The sequence below is a fragment of the Bubalus bubalis genome, chromosome 21, assembly GCF_019923935.1.
Source record: "Bubalus bubalis isolate 160015118507 breed Murrah chromosome 21, NDDB_SH_1, whole genome shotgun sequence".
NCBI classification, from domain to species: domain Eukaryota; kingdom Metazoa; phylum Chordata; class Mammalia; order Artiodactyla; family Bovidae; genus Bubalus; species Bubalus bubalis.
In genome coordinates, this window is record NC_059177.1 from 24,032,877 (window position 1) to 24,057,282 (window position 24,406).

Consider the following 24,406-nt stretch of genomic DNA (forward strand, 5'->3'; position numbering starts at 1 on the left):
TCCTTAATGTGCATACACTGCTTTCTCTTTCACCTGCTTGTCTCATCCACCTCAGTGAACCTTTACTGTTCTTAAAGTTCATCCTAGTAACATCTTGAATTTAAAGAGTGCTTCAAAATTTACAAAACATTTTCTCATTCATTATCTCACTTTAATCCATACATTCTCAACTGGGGGCAATTTTGCAAAAGGTAAAAATTTTGGCATTGCCTGAAGACATCTTTCTTGGAGTAGAAATTGGCAACCCACTGCAGTATCCATGCTTGGGAAACCCCATGGATAGAGGAGCCTGGAGCGTTACAGTCCATGGGGTCACATGGAGCCAGACATGGCTGCACACACACACACACAAAGACATCTTTGGTGTCACAGCTAGGAAGGTGCTACAGAGGAGAGGCTACTGACAAACCTTTCAAAGTGCAGGGCCTACTCCCACAAAGAACTGCCTGGCCCCGAATGTCAGTAGCTGAGGCTGAGAAACCCTGATTTAATCCTACAGCCACATGGTGTGGTACAGTGAGTGAACTGCTATCTGTGGATGAGAAACTTAGGCCCATAACTCTATAACTTATTAAAAAAAACAAAACTAAAGACAAGTCTCTTCCTTTGGTGTATATTTCAGAAAAATTACAAAAGTCCAGTGATCTGTAGAAATTGTGGGAAAGCTTGGTGACCAGAACAAAAAAGCTTGAAAGTAATAAAGTGAAGTTCCCAAAACTAAGGGATAAACAGAAAAGAGCTGTGGGAAAAAGGAACTACCTGCAGGTCCCACAGTGCAACACAGGAGAAAGAAAACACCTGGATTTGGATCCCAGGCCTGCCTCTCACCCACCAGATGCAGGCTTAGCATTTTCAACAGAGAGCCTAGTTGACCAACTTGTCACAGGATGATTACTCAAAGAGAATTTATATGCAGTGCTCTTTATAAAACATAAATCACTGTCCAAATATTATTTATTATCATCAACATTAGAGACAACTCTCACTGCTCTCTCCCCACCATCCCCTCTTATCATCTAGTTAGTGATGTTCTAACTTGTGTTCACACACTGACTTAAAAAACCAGGTTCAGGTCCCTGAGCTAACACATAGCTAGATCCCATAAAGATATGGGAGCGAGGAAGGGAATGTGTGCAGGAGTAGTTAAAAATCAAGGGGTCTGAATTCAAAGTATGAAATTTATAGAGAATAAATAATCACTGAATAATCAGCTACCTGTTACAGTATATCTTTGGGTGAATTATATACCTAAGTCTTCATTTCAGAGAAGGCAATGGCACCCCACGCCAGTACTCTTGCCTGGAAAATCCCATGGATGGAGGAGCCTGGTAGGCTGCAGTCCATGGGGTCGCTAAGAGTCGGACAAGACTGAGTGACTTCACTTTCACTTTTCACTTTCGTGCATTGGAAAAGGAAATGGCAACCCACTCCAGTGTTCTTGCCTGGAGAATCCCAGGGACGGTGGAGCCTGATGGGCTGCCATCTATGGGGTCGCACAGAGTCGGACACAACTGAAGCCACGCAGCAGCAGCAGCAAGTCTTCATTTCTTCATTTGAATAATAGTATCTGTGCCTAAGGTTTTAAGAACTCAATGAAATACATGAAAAAAAAAGAATTCAGAGTACACAATAAAAACCTGCTGTGATGTTAATGACCACAGGGCATGATGCATAGTAATAGTTACTCTTGTTGTTAATTTAGTTGCTAAATTGTGTTTGACTCTTTTGCAACCCCTTGCACAGCAGCCCGCTAAGCTCCTCTGTCCATGGAATTCTCCAGGCAAGAATACTGGATTGGGTCGTTTATTTTTCTGGAATTGAGCTGCAGGAGTTGCTTGTATATTTTTGAGATTAGTTGTTTGTCAGTTGCTTCATCTGCTATTATTTTCTCCCATTCTGAAGGCTGTCTTTTCACCTTGCTTATAGTTTCTTTTGTTGTGCAGAAGCTTTTAATTTTAATTAGATCCCATTTGTTTATTTTTGCTTTTATTTCCAATATTTTGGGAGGTGGGTCATAAAGGATCCTGCTGTGATTTATGTCGGAGAGTGTTTTGCCTATGTTCTCCTCTAAGAGTTTTATAGTTTCTGATCTTATGTTTAGTTCTTTAATCCATTTTGAGTTTATTTTTGTGTATGGTGTTAGAAAGTGTTTCAGTTTCATTCTTTTACAAGTGGTTGACCAGTATTCCCAGCACCACTTGTTAAAGAGATTGTCTTTTCTCCATTGTATATTCTTGCCTCCTTTGTCAAAGATAACGTGTCCATAGGTATGTGGGTTTATCTCTGGGCTTTCTATTTTGTTCCATTGATCTATATTTCTGTCTTTGTGCCAGTACCATACTGTCTTGATGTTTATCGCAGCACTGTTTATAATAGCCAGGACATGGAAGCAACCTAGATGTCGATCAGCAGATGAATGGATAAGAAAGCTGTGGTACATATACACAATGGAGTATTACTCAGCCATTAAAAAGAATACATTTGAATCAGTTCTAATGAGGTGGATGAAACTGGAGCCAATTATACAGAGTGAAGTAAGCCAGAAAGAAAAACACCAATACAGTATACTAACACATATATATGGAATTTAGAAAGATGGTAACGATAGCCCTGTATGCGAGACAGCAAAAGAGACACAGATGTATAGAACAGTCATTTGGACTCTGTGGGAGAGGGAGAGGGTGGGATGATTTGGGAGAATGGCATTGAAACATGTATAATATCATATATGAAACGAGTCACCAGTCCAGGTTTGATGCAGGATACAGGATGCTTGGGGCTGGTGCACTGGGATGACCCAGAGGGATGGTACGGGGAGGGAGGTGGGAAGGGGGTTCAGCACTGGGAACACATGTACACCCGTGGCAGATTCGTGTTGATGTATGGCAAAACCAAAACAATATTGTAAAGTAATTAGCCTCTAATTAAAATAAATTAAAAAAAAAAAAGAATACTGGAGTGGTTGCTATTTCCTCCTCCAGGAGATCTTCCCTACCCAGGGATCAATTTCCAGTCCCTGCATCTCCTGCATTGGAGGTGGATTCTTTATCACTGAGCCACATAGGAAGCTGTATCATGTGGTATATCTGTACATATATAATTTTTCAGAAACCCTATGTCCAACAGGACCCAGAGGATCTGGGAAACAACTGTGGATGAAATGGACAAGGTCTCTGCCCTCAAAATTCACATTTCAATGAGGGAAATGAGCAAATCAATATATGAATAAAAAGTAATCCAAAATTAAAAAAAATTTAAGGGCCAGGAAATAAGACTAAGACATGAGATGCTAATTCAAAATATCTGTGAAGACAAAGATTACAGTTTCCAGAAATGATGTGGGAAACACACTGAACTGAATTATTAAATAAGGATTCGTGACCCAGGAAGTTCAAAGTCAATTATAGTACGGTTGGTGAGTTCACAAACATGAGCAAATAAAGTGCATCAAGCAAATGATTTAAAAGGAAAACTCTCCCACTGTTTTCTTAAGCAATATTTCATCCTAAAGTAAAATATTTCATCTAACAACTATCTAGGCCTATTTCTTACTTATTAGGAAATAACTTTTCAAATGCTTACTGACACAGAAGAAATGATATTTTTGCAATACTCAATGAAACTTCTTGAATCAGAATATCAGAAAGTAACAAGATGTCTATCAGCTATGCAGATATAATGGGAAATGTTAAATTATTAAGAAATCTTGGCACATTATGGTCATACCGATTCCACTGAGGAAGAGATTAATAGTAGCAAGTTGTACTCTGCTTCAAGGAAATAATTTAATTAAATAAGAATTCATGAGCAGAGCTCTTTAGTAGCAAATTTATCAAAGGAGAGAGAAAAAAAATTCTAGAATTGGAGTACAGATCATATGGCAGAATATTGATTGTTTTCCTTTATTACTAAAATATTATATCACTTGAATTTTTGATATCATTTCTTATAAATACCATAACATCAACCCTCTCAGAAATAAATTTTTAAAGGAAATAAGCCTACTTCTATCTGAAATAAAGTTACTGTTCAATCTTACAGGCAGAAAAAAATAATGCAGCAGAAATGAAAGTAGTTTAAACTCTCTTAAAAACACTGACAGAGAAACAGACATAGAGAATAGACTTATGGACATGGGGAGAGGGGAGGAGAGGGTGAGATGTATGGAGAGAGTAACATGGAAACTTACATTCCCATATGTAAAACAGATACCCAATGGAAATTTGCTGTATGTCTCAGGAAAATCAAACAGGGACTCTGTATCAATCTAGAGGAGTGGGTTGGGACGGGAGATGGGAGGAGGGTTCAAAAGGGAGCAGATATATGTATACCTATGGCTGATTCATGCTGAGGTTTGACAGAAAACAACAAAATTCTGTAAAGCAATTATCCTTCAATTAAAAAACAAATATATTAAAAAAAAAAAAACACTGACAAAGGAACCAAATTCTTCAATATACTTAGAATAATTTCATAGCACAAAGTACACAGGAGATTTAGAATCTAGTCACCCTGATCAACTTTAATTAAAAGAAAACCAAACTAGTAATTTTAGACTCTAGGAATGCTCATTGAATCTTACATAATTTTTAACAGCCGTTTATTTACTAAAAGTAATTACTAAATATGTTTTTCTCTTTGTGCTTTGAATATATTATCTGCTATGTTTTTGTGAATATAACAGCCACTAAAACAAAAAATTAAAAATTAAATTAACTAACATAACAGCTTAAAATCTACATAAGGAAACCAAATACTCTGACAAGGAAAGAAGCAATAAATAATTAAGATAATCTTTTTTTTTCCTGAAGTCTTTAGACATCAACAATATTGATGACTTTAGAAATAAGCAGAAATGCTTTGAACGACTCCTGAATCATCAAATTATCAAGCCAATATGTACCTAAAGGGGTTCAGCATTTTTATCCCCTTATTCAAGTATGTCAGTTAAGTTTCCTAGTGGATATACCTTTAATCACCCATATTAAATTTACAATTTAACCCAGAAAAAGAGAACATATTTTATAAAAGCTACAAAGTAAAATCAAAGTGATGTTCTATAATTTGATCATTGCTACAAAGCAATATTTTTTCACTTCCAATTAACACCTCGACATTTTTTTTCTTTTTCTTGTTCATATGTATGGAACATAATCAATGGAAATATTTAAAAAGTAAGGGAAAAGTAGACGGTAGTTTTTATCATTATTTACATACTGTGAATGCATAGAAGCATGTTTACAAAATACCAAACTGGTATAAATTATTAATAATACAGCAATAATAAGGTCCCAAAAGAGATACACAAAAATGTAATAAATGTAACTTAAACACTTGAATGTTTTGCCAAAGATTCATTTGGAAATAAGACCATTTTATTTTCAACATGACGTCCTGTATTGCTATAATCAAAAACCTCATCAGACTATGTTTACCATTCAACCACATTGAAGGAAAAAATAAATTCAATAATTTCATTAGCAACTGTTGTCTTTAATAAGTATAATCCATTCATTAGGTCAGTATGTATCTAGTATCTACTATATGCCTAGCAGTATTCCCCCTCCTATAAATATGAATGTATAATTTGTGTAGAAATCATCAGAGATTACAGTGCCATCTATATTGAGATTATTTGAATTAAGTTGGGCCAAAATCAAATCAAATCAATGAAATAGCTTGATATGCTCACTTTCCTAATGGTTTTTACTATATAAAAGATTGAATTTAAAAAATATATCAACTAGACAACTAGTTAAAATGGGCAAATAGTCTCCTTTTTAATATCTATGCTCCAGGGCGTTACTTCAAAGAATATATACCAACTTTAGTTTTCAATGGAATCCATGGTATATAATGTACAAAAAAATAGAAAACCTGCCTCTACAATTTATCAATATTACAAATCAAGAAAAATTAGTAGTACTAACTCAATTTCTTTAAAATATTACAGTAGTTTTTGCCAACATGTCACTTTAAGAGAAGAGATTACATAATATTTTATAACTAGTGTTAAATTAAATAATTCATTTCCTGGCTAGCCAAAATAATACAGAAATGGCAGTGGCCCTTCGAGGACGCAGAAGGAAAGGCAAATTCATTCTTTCCATTTATTACCAAAGTCCCCTTAAATGACTTATTTGGGCAAGGACATATTGTCTAAGGGCCATTAGTGATGGAACCCTGAGAGCCCTCTTTCCAGGGACCTGGACCTCTAAATGTAAGTGAGAGTGATCAGAATCAAATGGGAACACAAAAATCAGAATTGAGCAAAATGATCTAAAGAGATATTCCTGCATTTATTTGGTACCCCTTAACTTTGCTGTTTCCATTAAAAAATACTTCAGGAACAGAAAGTCACCATATTTTATTAGCATTCCTGGAGCAAGTATTTAATATCCTAGATGGCTATGCTCAACTTCCCAAATGTTAATTGATGCCATTACAAATTGCTTGTGGCACATTCAAGGTGTACCAGGAAATTAACAACAGAGCTTCTGGAATAGAAAATACATTTTAATAACTGGTCAGGAGGATTTGTTTTTCATTAGCTTTTTTTCTATGGCAAGTAATAAGACACCCCTATTTAGAATTCTAAAGATATTGAGATAACGGCACTCTATAAATAGGTGACAAGGCAACATTAGCTTTGTAAGCAGAATTTCTCCTCAGATTTAGGAGTAATAGTTACAGGTGCCATTACTAATTATTCTTTTAATACAATTTATTTTCTTCTATTAATTAGAACAAGAACAAAAAATGAAAGTTTCTCTTTTAAATAATTAGGGATTATATTGACAACTAAGTATTATGTTCTGGGTTTCCATAATCATTGTCTACTTGTGTCTTTATTTTGGACTTTGTAAGGTAATAAGATTATAATAGCTCTTGGGGTATATGGTTATGCAATCCAAAACTGAGTTGAAATGAAAAAAGAGAGCTATAGTGCAAATCATTTCTCAGGCAAAAGTTCCAAAATAGTTGTTACTTTTATTTCTCACTGTAACCTTTAATTACAGAACTCTCAAGCATCATGTGCAGAAGGCAATGGCACCCTACTCCAGTACTCTTGCCTGGAAAATCCCATGGGCGGAGGAGCCTGTTAGGCTGCAGTCCATGGGGTTGCCAAGAGTCGGACATGACTGAGAGACTTGACTTTGACTTTTCACTTTCATGCATTGGGGAAGGAAATGGCAACCCACTCCAGTGTTCTCGCCTGGAGAATCCCAGGGACGGGGGAGCCTGGTGGGCTGCCATCTATGGGGTCGCACAGAGTCGGACATGACTGAAGCGACTTAGCAGCAGCAGCAGCAGCAAGCATTGTGACCTCAGAAGTATATAATAATGAAAAGAATAATTAGTGAAAATTAATGATAATAGTTCTCTGAAGAATACAGAAATCTGTGATGGTCCCCAAGATTCCTGCCCTTTGGTGTACATAACTTCTGTAATCTCTTCCCTGTGAATCAGGTCGAGTATGATAGACTTCACTCCTGTCATTACATCACCTTATAGGACTAACATGACTGGATTATGGTTCCACATCACTGGGCTTTGAGTTATTCCAAAGGGAGATTCTCTTAGAATCTTGACCTACTGAGATTGAAACTTAAAGTGATAGGCTCCCTTCCGGAAGGGAGAGATGTGAAGTAACAGAGATTGCCCCTTTAATATGAAGAAGGAAGCTGTTGTGTTGCAAGGTATTTATGAAGAGCATCACGTGGCAAGCACTGGAGGGCAGCCTCTGTGTGCTGACAACAGTCCTGACTGACAGAAGGCTACTCAGACAAGGAACCCAGATCTCAGTTTCACAGCTGCAACAGAACAGATGCTGCCACCAATCTGAAGGAGTTTGGAAACAGTTATTTTGCTAATTCAGTCTCCAGACGAGGACCTGGCCAGCTGATACTTCCATTTCAGCATTATGAAACCCTGAGCAAATAGCTCAGCTAAACCATGCTGGACTTCTGGCCCATGGAACTTATGAGATAATAAATATTGATTATTTAAAATTTTTTTTAATCCATGGTCATTTGTTATACAGCAATAAAAGTCTGATACAGATGGACTGTCGTGTATTGAATATTTTTGAAGACTCTGCAGGCATTGTGATAAATCTTATATTTATTGTCCCATTCAAATCAAATTCATAAGTCAAACATTATCATCAACCCTATGTTACAGATGAAGTGCAAGTTTACAGGGTAAATATCTTGATCAAGGTTACACAGATAACAGAGATGACAGCTGAAACTTTAACTCATTCTATTTAACTTCAGAGCCTATGCTCTTGAACCCTGCATTCTTCTCTCCTTGTGACAAAGGGCACTGAGGTGATGGTACCAAAACCTGGGTTTGAATTCCATTTTGCTATAAATTAGCCATGCTATTTAAAGGAAAACAAGGATTCATTCTCCTTATTCCTGGTGTATGAATGAAAGAGTAGTACATGCTCTCAAGTCCTTCCAAATCTAAGTTTCTCTCATGAAAGTAAAAGTTTATATTCTAAATTATCCACATAGAAATTAATGTAGTTTTATATATAAGAAAACTAAATTACAAGGGCCAATGACTAGATATTTCATTTTGTCACAAGAGCCACCTGACCTCTATGATATTCAAAACCCACACTGTAAGCATTTTGGAGAGGTGTACATACCCCTGGAAAGGGATTAGGAAATACTAAAATATGGCTTATTTTAAATTCCATCTTTGGCATACATCCCAGCTAAAGTAGACAGAGAAAATGATACAAAATCCCTCTACAGGAATCTTAAAAGAATAAAATATCTAAAAGTAGGGTCCAATAACAACACTCATTATAGGGGTAAAAGTAGGATTTTAGGGTTTGTTTTTTTTTTCCCCCGAAAGAAAACATCTATGACAAGAGAACTGTGAGTGGAATCCAAAGTCACACTATGATGGGACAGTTTTTCCCACTCTCTGACTTTCGAGGTCAAAGATTTCTGTTTTTCTGATTTCCCTCTGACTCAGTGGATCTCATTTATGTACTTCTTCATGGCCTCCTCTTCCCTCTCCATTCAACTCCTTGCCCGCTCTATGCTGCTCTCCACACTTACTCTTCTTATAAACCTCAACCAATGTCTTAACTTGATCCTATAAGCCAGATCCTTTGCCCCAGCCCTACCAATTCAACCACACACACACACACAAATAATAATAATAATAAATACATGGGTCTGTCTTCTCCTGCCATCTACTTGCCCTCTTTCAGTAGCACTAACTGATCTGAGAAACAAATGACATTTACAGTCATGAGACACTAGTTATGATCTGGACCACTCTGCACTAGGCCCTATCTGTGCAGTCCTGGTTGTAAGACCACAAGCTTTCATCATTCAACTTTTCATTTTTCATAACACTTCTTTATCTCCTGCACAAAACTGTTCATCGATGCCTCCAAATAGTGCTGTGACAGCAGCTACCTGTATCTTGGCTATTGAAGGCCCTCTGCAAATTTTTAAGGTATTTTATTTAAAACAGCAGATGATTCTGTTTTCAGCAACTAATATTTTCAGTCCCATTAGAAAATTCCCCACGCATTAGGAGGGCTCAAGGGAACACTTTCACCATCTGCCTCTTCGCTTGTTCCATACATAACCTCGTTTCTCCATTACAACAAATCCTCTCCTCAAAGCTGGATTTCAACACATCCAGCCAACACAAATACCAACGGGCTACAATATGCTATGTGATGGTGTCAGGAGAATACATGTTGTCCTGCCACCTTAAGAGGGTTTTCTGTCGACAAATGCACCAACTGGCCATTTTCATGTTAACCTAAGAGAGTGCTCAAGCTTATCATCTAAACTTCCAGGTATGATGAATGACCAAGGCAAAAAACACATTTGTTAAGGAAGCAGCCCACATATGCTTGTAAAGCTTTGATTGATCATGTTTACCCAATGGATACAAATGTTATTGGCCTTTAAAAAATATTTGGGGAGAGGGTCATGTTTTGTTTTCTTTTTCTTTTTTAAAATGGCTTTTTTGAACCAGTGTCTTCTTGGGCTTGCACAATGGAATGGTATAGAATAGTGGTTACCAGTGATTTTGTATAAACAAAATTGATTGCTTTTGTCAAGAATATGATGAGGTATGGAAATGTTCTAGGTGCAAGTAAGGAAATATTCCACTTCCCTTTCAAGGTTCTTTATTGCCTCTATTATTTATGTATTAAAAAACTAAAGTAACCTGGGTTAATAAACCAAAATTCTTCAGTTTGGCTCTGGAGCTAAATATGAACTATTTTTCTAAACTGTCTTTAGAACCTTATTTAGCCCCCTCTGTACAAAAGATAAAAATGCATCCAGCTAATCATTCAGCAATTATTAATGCTGTGCCTATTACAGGCCTGAAAACTGTGCAGCCATTCAGTTTATAGCACCAAACTGTTCAGTCTCTGCTCTGGTGCAGCTTACATGCTTGGACAAAGGCCATAAACAAACAAGCATACCATTTCAGGTGGTGAAAAGTGCTATGTAGCAGTGAGAAGAAACAGAGGAGGTATAGACAATTTTCTAGAGATGATGATCCAGCAAAGTCTCTCTGATGGGAAAATGTTTGAGCAGAAATTCAAAGAAGTAAGGGACCCAGACATGCAGATATCTGTGGGGGAGAGCAATCCAAGAAGAGGGACCAGCGTTTGAATCTTCAACAAATATGAAGATAACGCTGAACATTCATGTGTGTCAACATTTTCTGAAGACCTAATAAGGCATGCTGCTATCATATCTTAAAAGTACCACACTTTCTGCCATTTCTCTGTCTACACTTGGGTTGCTATTTGTTCCCCCAAACATGACTCACCATGGAAGATACTGCAAAGCCCAGAATAACTGTTTTCACTCAACTAATACATACAGAATAACTCATTATATTTCATGCCATTGCTCAGTTTTAGAGCCATTTTATCAAAGAGAATACAGTTCTTAGCAATATTCCATTTAATCAAAAAGATACCTAATATGACAAGAAATCCCCAATCCAGACTTCAACATCAGCCAAAGAGGAAGAAAAAAAAGCAATTTGCCCTGCAAAACTGATTTCAAAACTATCATCATCCATCATCATCATCATCAATCACAAGAGGCAGCTGCTTTGGCAGCATTATTTTAAGTCCACATTTAACGAGATGACAGCTTAACCTTCTTAGGAAAGCACAGTAATCTCTCCTTACAACCCCAACCAAGTACAGAGAAGCAGATTTGCTTTAATGTAGAAATTGGCTTTCATCTGATTTCATAAACATGCAAAGGCATTTGATGATTTAATAGGTACTTGGGTTTTTCTTTTGAACATTTGACATTCTATCAGGACTTGTGAGGGCTATGTTACTCAAGGATTATTGCAGTCACTACCTAAACAAGAATTTTCAACAGAACTGACTGAGTCTGATGGCCAGGGAGGAAGCCATCCATGCTACACTCTATGTTTATCATTAAAATAGATAACCAATGAGAAGCTACTGCATAGCATAAGGAACTTTACTCAGTGCTCTGTGGTGAATTAAATGGGAAGGAAATCCAAAAAAGTGGGGATATATGTATACATGTAACTGATTCAATTTGCTGCCCAGCAGAAACTAACATTGTAAAACAACTATACTCCAATAAAAATTACTTTAAAAAAGAAACCATCCATAAAATGTACCTCCCAGAGCAAGAGGCATTTGCCTAATACATATTACAATACAATGAATATGTGCTTCACACATGACAGACATTTCTTTCCTCATTCAATGCTTGCATTTAACTGAACTCCTGCTCTCACTGTTCACATCCATGTTCCAGAGCTTTCCATACTTCTATGTTATTTGTACTACTTACTCAGCATGCAGGGACCATCACCAACATCTCTATATATTCATATCTCAAACAGAGACACTGACCAAATTTCAGCAGCAACCCCTTCCATAAAACTCTCCCTGGAATCCCAGAGAGTAGTGTTTTGCCTTCTCTGAATTTCCTATCAGACTTCAGCTGTATCTTTTTGAAGAACTCATCTTGTATTCTACCTGATCGGAGAGTCATTTGTTTGCATCTATCATCCTGTTTTTCCTGTTGATGAAAAATATTTATGGGCAATTATAATAGCAGTTTATCTTTTTACCTATTAAAATAGTCTTCCCTTATTACACTATTACAAAGATACATGGTAAATTAATAATTTCTCCACATCCCAATTATGCTGCACTTCTGAACAAATATCCTCAGTGAAAAACATGCCTTCCATCATTTCCATCATAGCTAAGGGCAAGAATCAAAGGCAGTAACTATGAAAGCTACTTACAGCAAATGTCAAAAACAGCCATTCTATTATGCAAAAGAAATTAAAAAAAAATAATAGCAAAAAAATCTCCCATTAAAAGTTTCCTTTCAGAATAAGAGGCATTAGGAATTTTTTTCATTATAATTTCCACAACAGCTAGCACACTGCCTTGATGACAATTTGTGGAATGAATAAGTAAATGATTGCATGATTATATGCACATTACTGTAGCTCAGACACAGAATATCAAAATTGTGGGGAGGGAAGATGGTTGCAAGAGGAACATGTCCAAGATAAGCAAGGAGTACAGGTTGAAATTTAGGAGAAAAGGAAAAGTAGATCAATATTGTTGTTAAACAGCATCTTAATAGAGAGTATAAGGTTAAGAATCATATCTGTACCTGAGGAAGATAATTAAGATCAATGACATTCTGAAAAATTAGCATACAGGAAGATGTTCATCTAGAGAATGGAATAGTATGAGAATGTGAGAGGTTAAAGAAATTACACACACACACACACACACACACACACACACATACATACCTATTTGCCTGCCTGTTGCTGATGAAGTTGGAAGAAGGAGTAGGAGAAAAAAGGATAATTCTCAAAAGGCAACTCTATTTACTACTGTGGTATATGTATTGATTCCTAAAAAATATGAGAATTTCAGCATACCTAGATGGTTTGTGATTAATGATAGGATACCTCGTTAAAGCTAGCTGAAAGGTACATCATTTTTCATGACACAGGACCAATGAAACTCAATTAATAAAATGAAACATTAAGTCAAATTTAGAATTCTTCCCCACATAGTCATTTCTCTGAAGAAAAAAGAATATGTGCACTCATTATTTATTGTTTCAGATTAAAACAGTAGGCATTTTAAAACACATGTACAGGCTAAATTCCTAGAACTCAGTGTTCATAGAGATTTTCTTTTCCCTGCTTCAAAGTCTGTACTTCTGAAGCACTGTTACCAGAGTTTCAATGCAGTATGAGCTTTTAAGAAATTAATTATGGCAGGAGAATCATGTTCAGAATCAGTGTGCACTGTTCTTAAATTTTTCTGAAAATATGAGAACCATCACCTGGGAACCTATCAACTGTGACACGCCCAACCTGCCTATCTTATTCATCTTCACAGGCCAGAAAGTACCTGGTGCAAAAGGCAACTTAGGAAGTAGCTGTTAAGCTGTGTTGAGTGTTTCAACAATATATCTTTTCCCCTAGTATTCAGATTCTCAAAATGGCAGTTTAAAAACCACAAATAAATTAAGGACTCCTGCCTCATTTCTTCTCTATCAAGCTATTATCGGTCTACCTTCTGTTAGATGAGTGGCTCCCAAAATCGGTTCTATGAAATATCGGTTATCAAAGAGTAGGGGAGTGGGTTTTATCCTGAAAATATGTAAATACTTGTCTTGGAAGCAGTAATGTATTTTCAGCTCTAGAACTTCTCAGTTTAATATGGTTATATATGTTGTGTATACTATGGTAAGTGCAAAATTACTTCATTTGCATCCAATTCTTTGTGAACTCACAGATGGCAGCCCGCCAGGTTCCTCTGTCATGGGATTTCCCAGGCAAGAATACTGGAGTGGGGTGCCATTTCCTACTCCAGAGGATCTTCCCAACCCAAGGACCAAACCTGTGTCTCACGTCTCCTGCACTGGCAGGCAGGTTCTTTACCGCTAGAGTCACCTGGGAAGCCCATGTACTACGGTAGATAGATAAAAATGTATATAATACATCTGGACTTAAATGATGTCAGAGTACTTTTTAATCATAGTGCTGTATGGACTCCCATACCTTTTCACACATTGAACATGAAATATCAAAAAATTACAAGGCTTTCAGTTTTGTTTCAAATATTTTCCTGTAGGCAACCAGCATATATTGGTCGTTTGGATTGCACAGTCTTTTTGAACATAGATAAGGGACATCTGTAACATGTACTTCATAAAATAAAAATTTTAACAATGTACTTTCCACATGGAAATTCTAAGTTTTAAGAATAATATATCTACAAATTTTAGAATCTTTATTTTGACCTTATTTTTGAGAAAGGCATTATCTTTTACTTGTTCATATTGAGCTATACACTGTGTCTCCTCCATTCCATTTTGTCTCCTCCAAAATATTTTGTTTATTTACTCATAAAACATTAAGCCCTCAATGCACCCCATTCATGGGTCTGGAAATCAGTCACATAAAGATGAACACAATAGGTCTCTGCTCTAAGAGAGCCCTTATCTCATTTGGGAGAGAAAAATATAATAACAGTAACTGAAAACAGAGGTCGCTGACATGAGAAAGATGCACCCACTTACAAAATAAGGACATATCTGCCTTGGATAGTCAGAGATGGTTTCAAAGAGGAAAGCCTTCAAAGAATGAGTTTACCAAGCATAACAGGACAGTGGATTGAGGTGTATAACACATCCAAAGAGAGAAACAACATTTGCTGAGACATGGAAAAAATATAGATGTTTAGAAGATTTAAGTGATTAGCAAACTAGATCATGACTTTCTTGTCAAACTAAGTTCATTGAGAATTTTCCAATAGCAAATAGTACAGATCAGAGGGATCAAATTTTCCATCTTTTGTCTCCAAATTACTGCCATACTTGGGAATATTCATGTGAGTAGACTTGGACTGAATTTCTGCACATGCTTAGTGCTTCTAGGAAAAGAGACTGCTCTGGGGCTTCCCTTGAGAGATTAAGATGACCTACACAAGGCAGTAAGTGATTCTGTGATGTATTGTATAATTAATGCTTACTGAAAAAGAAAGAAAGGGTAACATCCAAATCCTTCTCTACCCATATCTAATATTGACAATAGAGTAAAAGAAGATGCAATCCACTATTCAAATTACAATTTTCTTACCTCTGCAAATTTAAGTGATATATGGTTATGTATTCTGAATTTGTCATCTGCCTGGAACTTGGTGAAAAACTGCCATGATTAAAAACCTTCCTCTAAGCTTCCCTCGTAGCTCAGGTGGTAAAGAATCTGCCTTCAGTGCAGGAGACCTGGGTTCAATTCCTCGGTTGGGAAGATCCCCTGGAGAAAGAAATGGCAACCCACTCCAGTATGCTTGCCTGGAGAATCCCATGGACAGAGGAGCCTGGCAGGCTACAGTCTATGGGGTCACAAGAGTTGGACTCTATGGAGCGACTAAGCACACAAGCTCCCCTTCTCCATGACCCTTTGCAATTAACCATTTAAATATTTAATCTTCCCACCAATCTAAAATATTAGGCATATGCTTTAAGGATATACTTCTCATGATCTCTCCCCCTATGTTTGGCCTGAGTTCTGCCTCCCTTTTCAGAACACCACCATCTTAAAAGTAGAAAGAGGAAACTGAAGAGAACGAAGACTGTACGTTGCTTACTGCTTTATCCTCGGGAATTGGGGTAACACTTAACGCATGCTAAAGAGTTGAAAAGTATTAGATGGATGCATAGATGGATGAATGAACATGTGGATGAGAGGAAGAAAGTCAGGGAAATGGATAAAAGGACAAGTGGAAAGAAATGAAAGAAGAAAGAAAAGACAAGTGGAAAGTGGAACAGAAAGAAGAGTTCACTTGTATCAATAATTTCATCTGTATTAGCTTGGATTCTAAATTGAGTAACAAAGACTCAGTTCAAACTAGCCTAAACAAAAGGGTCAATTACAAAAGGGTTTCTGTAGCTCCCAAATACCCAAGGATACTTTTCAAGGAGCTAGACAAAGAGTAGCAGAACACAAGACCTTAGAAGACAGAACTTAGGGGACTCAACTCTACAGGTCTTTCCCAGTCTCCTGTTCATCTGCTTGCCTGGGTACCTGAGGTTACTTTAACCTTATGGACATCAGTCACCTTCCTTGATAGAGAGCTCGACATCCTCACATCCACACTTCTATGGTTCTTTTTACAGTTTTGGCCCACGTCTTTTCGAATTCCTTTGTCCAGAGGAAGAGACAACTGTGAAATAGTTAAACTTGGGACACTGGCCCATGAATTCTGATCAGAATTGCTACTATATCTGTTATAAAAAATAGAGCTAAAAGCATACAGCTGTAAATTATGCCCTTGCATTTTGAACTATCAATGTTACTTTGTTTTTGAATTATGCAAAGATAGCACAGACATTAAATATCAGACTAGTAGTTAATAAAAAATAATAATATTTTAGAATCAGCTTTGAACAAATATTGAGTTTTCAAAACAACCTTTGCTGTATCTGAATCAATATATAATTTCTGCCCCACCCATGTCACGCTGTGACATGAGGATCCAATAAGATGAAGTACATAAATACATATAATAAACGTATGAAATGCAGTGACCATTGTAGTTGGCAACTCTCCTATTTTTAATATTAAGTATTAAGAAACAGAACAAGAATGGTCAAAGAAACCATCTATAGTCTTGTGATTTCTAAAGAAGATTTCCCTGTGATAGTTGATAAAATAATTATTACTCATTTAATTTTTTAAATAACTGTTCTTTCCAGAACCAATATACAGTTTTTCACAGTCTCTTGCCTAATACCTAAGACCATGGATGCAGATGCATTCTTTTTTCCCTGGTATTTCTTACTTAACTGTGTTTGCATTAAAGAAACGATATTGTGAGGTGATTTATCCAATAAAGCAGAAAACAAGAGGATAAGTAAGATCATTTTAAAAGCAGGAAGCAAATATAATTGGCCCACCCACTCCAACATACCACATGGGAAAAAATCAAGTCTGAAACTCTACTATCTTGTCGAGTAGACAGTTTTAAATTTTACAAAACAATTTTATTAAACACAACTGAGATACAAAGAAACACATGAATTGTACCAAAGCGACTTTTGTACCAATTGAAAAAAGGGAAGAGAGGTAGACAATCAAATTGCGAAACGACAAACAGAATGTGTTGGCCAGAAGGCAGTGAGATTTACATGAGCCACAGTGAAAGGACAAGTTGGCGGCAATGACCTTGAGCAGCAAGTTCTGGCTAGAGGGCATCTGGATGGCCTCCCGGAAGAGGCAGAAGTTCAGCGAGACATAAAAAGACAAGTAGAACTTTGACAGGTACAGAACTGGAAAAAAAGGGGTATCCTTGACAAAGGAAAGTGTATGAAAGGCAGAGAGCCAGGATCAAACACTGGGTAAAACAGCAAGTGACAAACAGCAACAGCATCAAGAACATGAAATCATGGTTAGAAAAACTGAAAAGTTAACTATGCAAGATTCTCAATGTCAGCATTATAGCTATCTATCCAATAATACAGTTAGCAAGAAAATGTAGATAATAAAACTGGAATTCACTAGAATACTTAGGATATTTACAACTTTGTTAATTAATTATTATTATGTTGGCCTCTGAAAATAAGTATATCTAGCTACTCTATTCATATGTTCATATAATTCTAATAAGTAACACACAAAGAATATCCATTATTTTAATTGCTTATTTTTAAATATTTCCCTTATAATTTTCTTCTATGATTTGCATTCCTTTGAAGGGAAATAACGCATTTATATATTGCCTTTGTCAAGGCCACGCTGAAAGCCACCCTTTGTCATAAAAAGATATCTTTACTAATGGCATATAATCAAGCAGGCACTTCATTAATCATTAAAACTTACTGTAAATATTCAACAGCTATGTAGCAATTGCAAAGAAAACAATGAAATTGATTTCAAACTGTAATGCCTGTGATTTGTCTCATAAAACACAGAAAAAACATTCCTGCAAAAAGAAAGACATGGAATGAAGGTTTTATTACCATTTGATTTACAAATGTTTAAAATATAGTTTTTAATATCTAGCACTCACGATGCTAAGTTTTTCCTAAATGAAGTTAGTGTTTTAATAAGCTTTGCTGCTTGTTATTACCATATTCACAGATGAGTTATTTTTTTTCCTCAGCAATGAATAACTAATATGTAGACTGAATCCATATAAAATGACATCATCTTACCATTTTCACCTACAAATTGGTAATTTTTATATTTCACCTAAAAATATAGAATTGTAGAATCTTAAACTTAGGAAAACAGTCTAAGAGATCTAGCAGATCCTTTGGCCTGACTCATAAAAAACCCCCTCTGGTTTTTTATGAGTCAGACCAAATGATTGCAAACTGCAATCATTTGCTATCTGCTGTTGAAATGTTTGAAATAAGCTTAAAATAATATATGAATGGGAGCAAGAAGAAGCAGTCAACACAGAATAAACCCAATACTCAAATGGATCTTTTTCCTTATGCATTCATCTTATAAATAAAAATAAAAGAAAAAAAAAGAGATAAAGGAAAGGAAAAAGAAAAACAAATCTCAAGCAAATATCTTACCTCACAATAGTAAAGGTGCCTGAACATTATTTAGAATTGTTTTAAATGACCGGATAAGGGTATAAGGGTTTACTATTTGGACTAAATATACAACGCATTTATTTCTCTAATTCAAACAAAAGGAACTAAAATTAGCATCTCTAGATAACACTTTTTCATCTAAATAGATTGAAAAAATCAAGTGAATTTTTCAAATCTAGCAAAGGAAGCCACTAAGAGAACATATTTTAACACTCTTCAACCTATCCAGAAGGAGAGAAATCAGATAAAAGATAACCTTGAGCTAACAAGGCTATAAGGGATTCTTTCAAAATAAGAGATTTTTTCAAAATGAGTCATTCCTGTGTCTCCAAGTCGGGCAGAACAAAGAGCACAGAGGGAAGCCTGCCTTTCTAGATCCACTCAAACTCCAGAATTCAGTAAGTACACACGAATATTCTTGACAATCAATCAAATCTTTTTGCACTCTTTTCCCATTAAACAGATTTACCTTACTCTGTCACCTCTTAATCCATAGCAGTTTTACCGACATGAAGATATTCACTTCTAAACTTTAACTTTTTGAAATAAGAAATGAAGGTATTTCAGGAAAGAAAGAACCTAAGAAATCTTGATTTGACCCACTAATCATACAAATGAGGAAAGCAAAGGAGGTAAAGTGAGATGCTCAAAACCCCACAGCCTTTGAGAGTAAGAACAGTCTCTAAATGCTTGATTCAAGAACCCCTGGCTTTGTGATGACCTGACAAGTTAGGACACCATCCTCTTTGTTGTGATTTGGTCATTTTATATGAGACTGGGTGGTACACGTGCCTGTGCATGTATCTGTGTGGAGCTTAGACAGGCATTAGTACAGTTAAGACTCAATTTTTCACTGATTAATTAATCACTCCTAAATGGTCAGTAATCCTTTTTAAGTCTAAGATCTTTCCCATAAATTAAACTTCCTAATGCTACAGGATTATCTGCAGTTGGGTAACCAAATACAAATCACGTTATTATCATGGAACTACCAAAGTAAAATTGCTAAAATAAACAAACTGATAATTCTCTAGTATTTGATGTATGCACTAAACGAGAAGGAAAAAAGACAGAGAACGTTGTTCAAATTATAAACATGGTTAGGTTTAAAAAATAATCAAAAAGATGATTTAAGATATCTGCTATTAAGAACAGAGACATCTGATCACTAAATACAAAAAACATAAAATAATGCTTGTAGGGCAAAGGTGTGTTCTAAAATGCACATTCTGGTAATAGAGCCTAACGTAGGAAATAAATAAATGTCATAAAAAGCAAAGATTTACAGCTGAATAAATATGTGAAGGAAGACAAACAAATGCATTGCATATTATATTTAGTTATTCAGATAATGAATTTCAAGTAGTTAACTTTCCTACTTTAAAAAACTGTGCAGCTTTTAAATGCACTGATAAATGAGATTTAATAATAAATGCTATTTGCAAATTAATTTTGAGGACCAAATATTACATTGAAAATAACCATAAATATCTTATGATGTCAAATACATTGCTATTGCTGTCTGTATATTCTATTTATATAAATTATAAGTTAATTCCATAACTCCTTTCCATAAGGAAAAGGAGTCCTAGTTAAGATCAACATCAAAAATATTGTACAATTTCTCCACAGAAAAATATATTTGTATATTACAAACATATATTTAAATAAAATGGTACTTACCCCCAAATATGTTATTCATCTCAAGTTCAACTGCACATCACCTACAAATAAAGAAATAGGTTTTAGAATAAAGTGTAAATCTAGACTTAAAAAAAAAATCATCAGTTGCATTCCAGAGGTATCACTGGTGCTAGAAGAAAGTCTCAGTGACATGTTATGATAGAAAAACTTCCTCAGTCAATTACAGAGAACCTGATTTTACCAAGATACTCCTTAAACTGTACAGTAGGTTATCCTGATGAGCAAGGATACTGTCACAGTGAATCCTTAAAAAAGGCCAATAGGATGATCTATATCTAAATATATGAAAAAAATAAAGACACTGATACTGCAAAGATACTGATACTGCAATATGTTTAAATAAGTAAAATTAAGCATTTGATTTTCATATTAAAGTCAAAACTGTCCCATTTGAAATTAAAGAATAAACTATAAGATGGTTAAGAGCAACTATATTCATTTCTTATAATATATGTTATTATAAGAAATAATCCCCTTATCCCTTTCTTTAAAAATCACTGCCAAATTTTTTGATCAGAATACATTGTACAAAAATTCAAACCTAACTACAATCTGTGCAACAATTATAACAATTTAAAATAGTATGAAGGCTGTCCAAGACTTACAAATCCTCATGTTTTTCATCCTCAAAAATCATATACTATACCTTTCTAAACTTCAACTCCAGGTGGTACTGATAATAGTTTAGACTTGAAACAAATTTACATTTCTTTCAGTTCTAAATTGTATCTTCATGCTTCCTTTTCTGAGCTCTAGATCTACTTAGCCAACTGACTATGTGAAATCTCTATTTGGATACCCTAAAGGAACCTCAAACTCAACTTGCCTGAAAACAAGTACACGACTCCCTGTACCAACCTCTTTTCCCATGAAATGGCCTACTTCTAGTGTTGACAGCACAAATTTTTAGATTGGTTTCCTGACACATCTACTTTAACTGAACTGTATGCAGTTTAGTTAAAGTAGATGAAATAGGAACAGCACTGAATGTTTATATTCCAGCACAGGCTGCAATGCCTCCTTCACAGTGGCCACTTTAAAACCCAAATGCTGAGTGGTTGTATGCAACAGTTAATGACTGAATTGTCCCAAGAACATGTACAATACTAGATGCTCCTGTGACTTCTCAATCATTAAAATTTAAAATCACACAAGAACATTTTACTGAAAACTATTTCTCCAGTCAGCAATAGTCACCATTGATGTATAACATGCTTATCATATAGAGACAGTTGAAAGGACTTTGCAATTTGCACTGGGAAGATTTATTATACAAAGATTCAAAATGTTAGGGGAAGCACACTGATTGTAACCGCCCACCCTGGCCAGGCACCATAGCAACCATTTGCATGACTTGTTTTAAGACAGGAGGTCCTGGTAAGGAACACAGAACTAATAAGCTACCACCAACCGGAAGAGTTCGGGAAAGGTCAAAAGGAGACACCACATGCCCGACCACCTCCCAGAATCCTTCTCGCTGGCAACCATCTTGGCTGAACAAGGTGTGCACCCCCAGGAAGGACTCAGTCAGAATGACTGGCTAAAGACAACCTGGAAACTGATTCCATCACCATAAAACCTGAGATTGCCAGCCACATGGCAGAGCTGTTCTCCTGGCTTCCCTTACCCTACTGCTCTCCACCCGGGCGCCCTTTCCCAATAAAATCTCTTGCTTTGTCAGCACATGTGTCTCCTCAGACAATTCATTTCCGAGTGTCAGACAAGAGTCCAGTTCTGAGCCCTGGAAGGGGTCCCCCTTCCTGCAACAAAAATATAGATAAACAATGCTATGGCTTTAAGTTAGAAAAATAAAACAATATGGGAGAGTTTAATTTCCTCAAAATTTTGACAAACTTTGGATTTCCCTTGTGACAGAGTGGATCAGAACACGAGTTCAATCCATGGTCTGAGAAGATTCCACATGCTGCAGAGCAACTAAGCCCGTGCCCACAAATACTGAGCCTGCACACTCTAGAGCCTGTGCTCTGCAATGAGAGAAGCCACTGCAAAGACAGTCCCACACAACAGAAAGAAGGGTGGCCTCAGCCTGCGGCAACGGGAGACAGTCCATGTAAAACAATGAAGACCCAGTGCAGTCAGAAATAAATAAATAGAAATTCTGACATACTTAAAAAATGTTTACTATAGCATGTTGAAACACAGCCTAAGATATTCCCTTCCTAAATAGGTATCTGGGATTCTCTGGGACCGCATCAAAGTTAGCTTTCCTGTTAATAATCTGCTTAATTGAAATAGCTTTCATATTATCCTGCTATATACATCTCTTCACACCTGGATAAACATATAAATGGATAATGTTAGCACATCATTAAATCACATGCAATTCAAAATAATCATTCGATTCAAGCTCTATTCAGAAGAGAAATAGGACAGAGGAGCGCTAAGACAAGAGATCTTATCAAGGCCACACATTAGCCAAAATAAATGAGAACTTAATTTCCCCAAATACCTATGGCCTTTTCCCATTGAAAAATAAATTCAGAGCAATACTACTCAAAGCAAGTGAACAAGCTTTATCAAAGGTTCAAGCAACAAGAAAGAAAAGTATCTGGTTTCCACTTAGCATAAACTTGAATCTTGCGATGGAGGTAATAATGAAATGCTTCTTTGGTGGAGAGAGGGATGCTAAGTAAGCAAGAAAATAGAAGAGAGGGAAAAAAAAAGACAAAAGCAGTATGGTCTTTTTGAAGGTCACACTGATAAAATGATCAAACTTCACTTAGAGTAACTGAAGAGGATTAAAATATAATTCCTTTATGGCAAAGGCAATCAACAATGCATTTGCCTCAAGCTAAAGAACAGTCTGTCTTCCTTACTCTAGGAGCTTTACCCAGTATTGTTAGCTCTGTAAGAGGATGTTTAATGAATTTTCCTATCAGACATTATCAGCAGAATTTCCTGCCAAAGCTTTCTTGGTCCAGCATCTGGACAGAAGTCACTTCTATAAGTAGTTCTGTATATAAATGAGGTAAGCAGAGAAACTCCACAACCTGATGAAGTTTGTTAGTCTCAGCTAGATGCAATGAAGACCTCTTAATAAATATTATTGATTCTGTTGCCAAAATGTAGGTTGTCATTTCAGAATCTAAAGCTACCTGGCAAATTCTTATCTGAAAATAGGAAAACCTACCAGATGCCTAAATGGGGAAGAAGTCATATGGAATTACAGGAATGGGTGGAAATACTGCCAATGCTAATTATATCAGGTCAATTTTCCAGGAATTGCTCTTATTTGCTTTTCTTCCACCTTTTGCTGTGTTTTCACTTTTTATAAAAAAGAGCATGAATATTTTTGAGAAAGGAGAACTCACTGGCCTCAAACCAAGGAGTTTGGATGGACTTTTCCATTAAATATCTTGAAAGTCATTTCTCTAATGAGCTTCTTCATATGCAAAATTAGAAGGGTGAGCTAGATGAGCTTCAAGTCTCTGCAAGAGAAAATAACAATCATATCCAGGATGATTCTATCATACTGCTGCTTTGTTACAAGGTTTATTAGAAAGAACACTCAAACAAACACCCAGAAAATGGTCTGAAGATGCTTAACATATTTCATTTCCCACACCATCCACACCTGTCCTCAATCAGTGCAGATAATGCTAAAGAGGAATTATTCAAAGTCAAATACTACATACTGAATTGTATCTGCTTCGTTCAGGAAGGCTGTCTATATGATGGTACACATAGTCATGAGGGAGAATGCAGAATATATCACAAGACTGAAAGGGAAAAAAAAAGGAAGCAAAAGCTTTTTAATCGACCACTTAAAAGGTTATGTAGAGGCCACAAGGTGAAGGTATGAAGTATGTTTCTAGTGGAGAATGCTGTCTACTGACAATGAAACACTCGATATTCTTATGATTTTATTGAGTGAAGAGTCTATAGCGCATTTCAGTCCTGGATCAGTTAAGAATCTGGTATGTAAAAATAAAAGCCCATCAATTCTTAGCATTCCTTTGGGGTTTCTGTGGGTATATGTTTAATAACTGTCATATCTCCAAACAGTTCAGTCTGACCCCCATTTAGTT

The 24,406-nt window shown here is 36.1% G+C and overlaps 1 protein-coding gene across 3 annotated transcripts in view; it reads right to left on the reverse strand.

The window, feature by feature from the left end:
* The window catches only part of CNTN4 (contactin 4), a 1,023,537-nt gene that overhangs the window by 846,627 nt on the left and 152,504 nt on the right, over positions 1 to 24,406 (reverse strand). For all 3 annotated transcript variants that reach the window (XM_025272522.3, XM_025272516.3, XM_025272517.3), the window contains exon 2: positions 20,337 to 20,377. The gene's annotated coding sequence lies outside the window, so the exon portion shown is untranslated. The remainder of the gene's footprint in view (positions 1 to 20,336; positions 20,378 to 24,406) is intronic.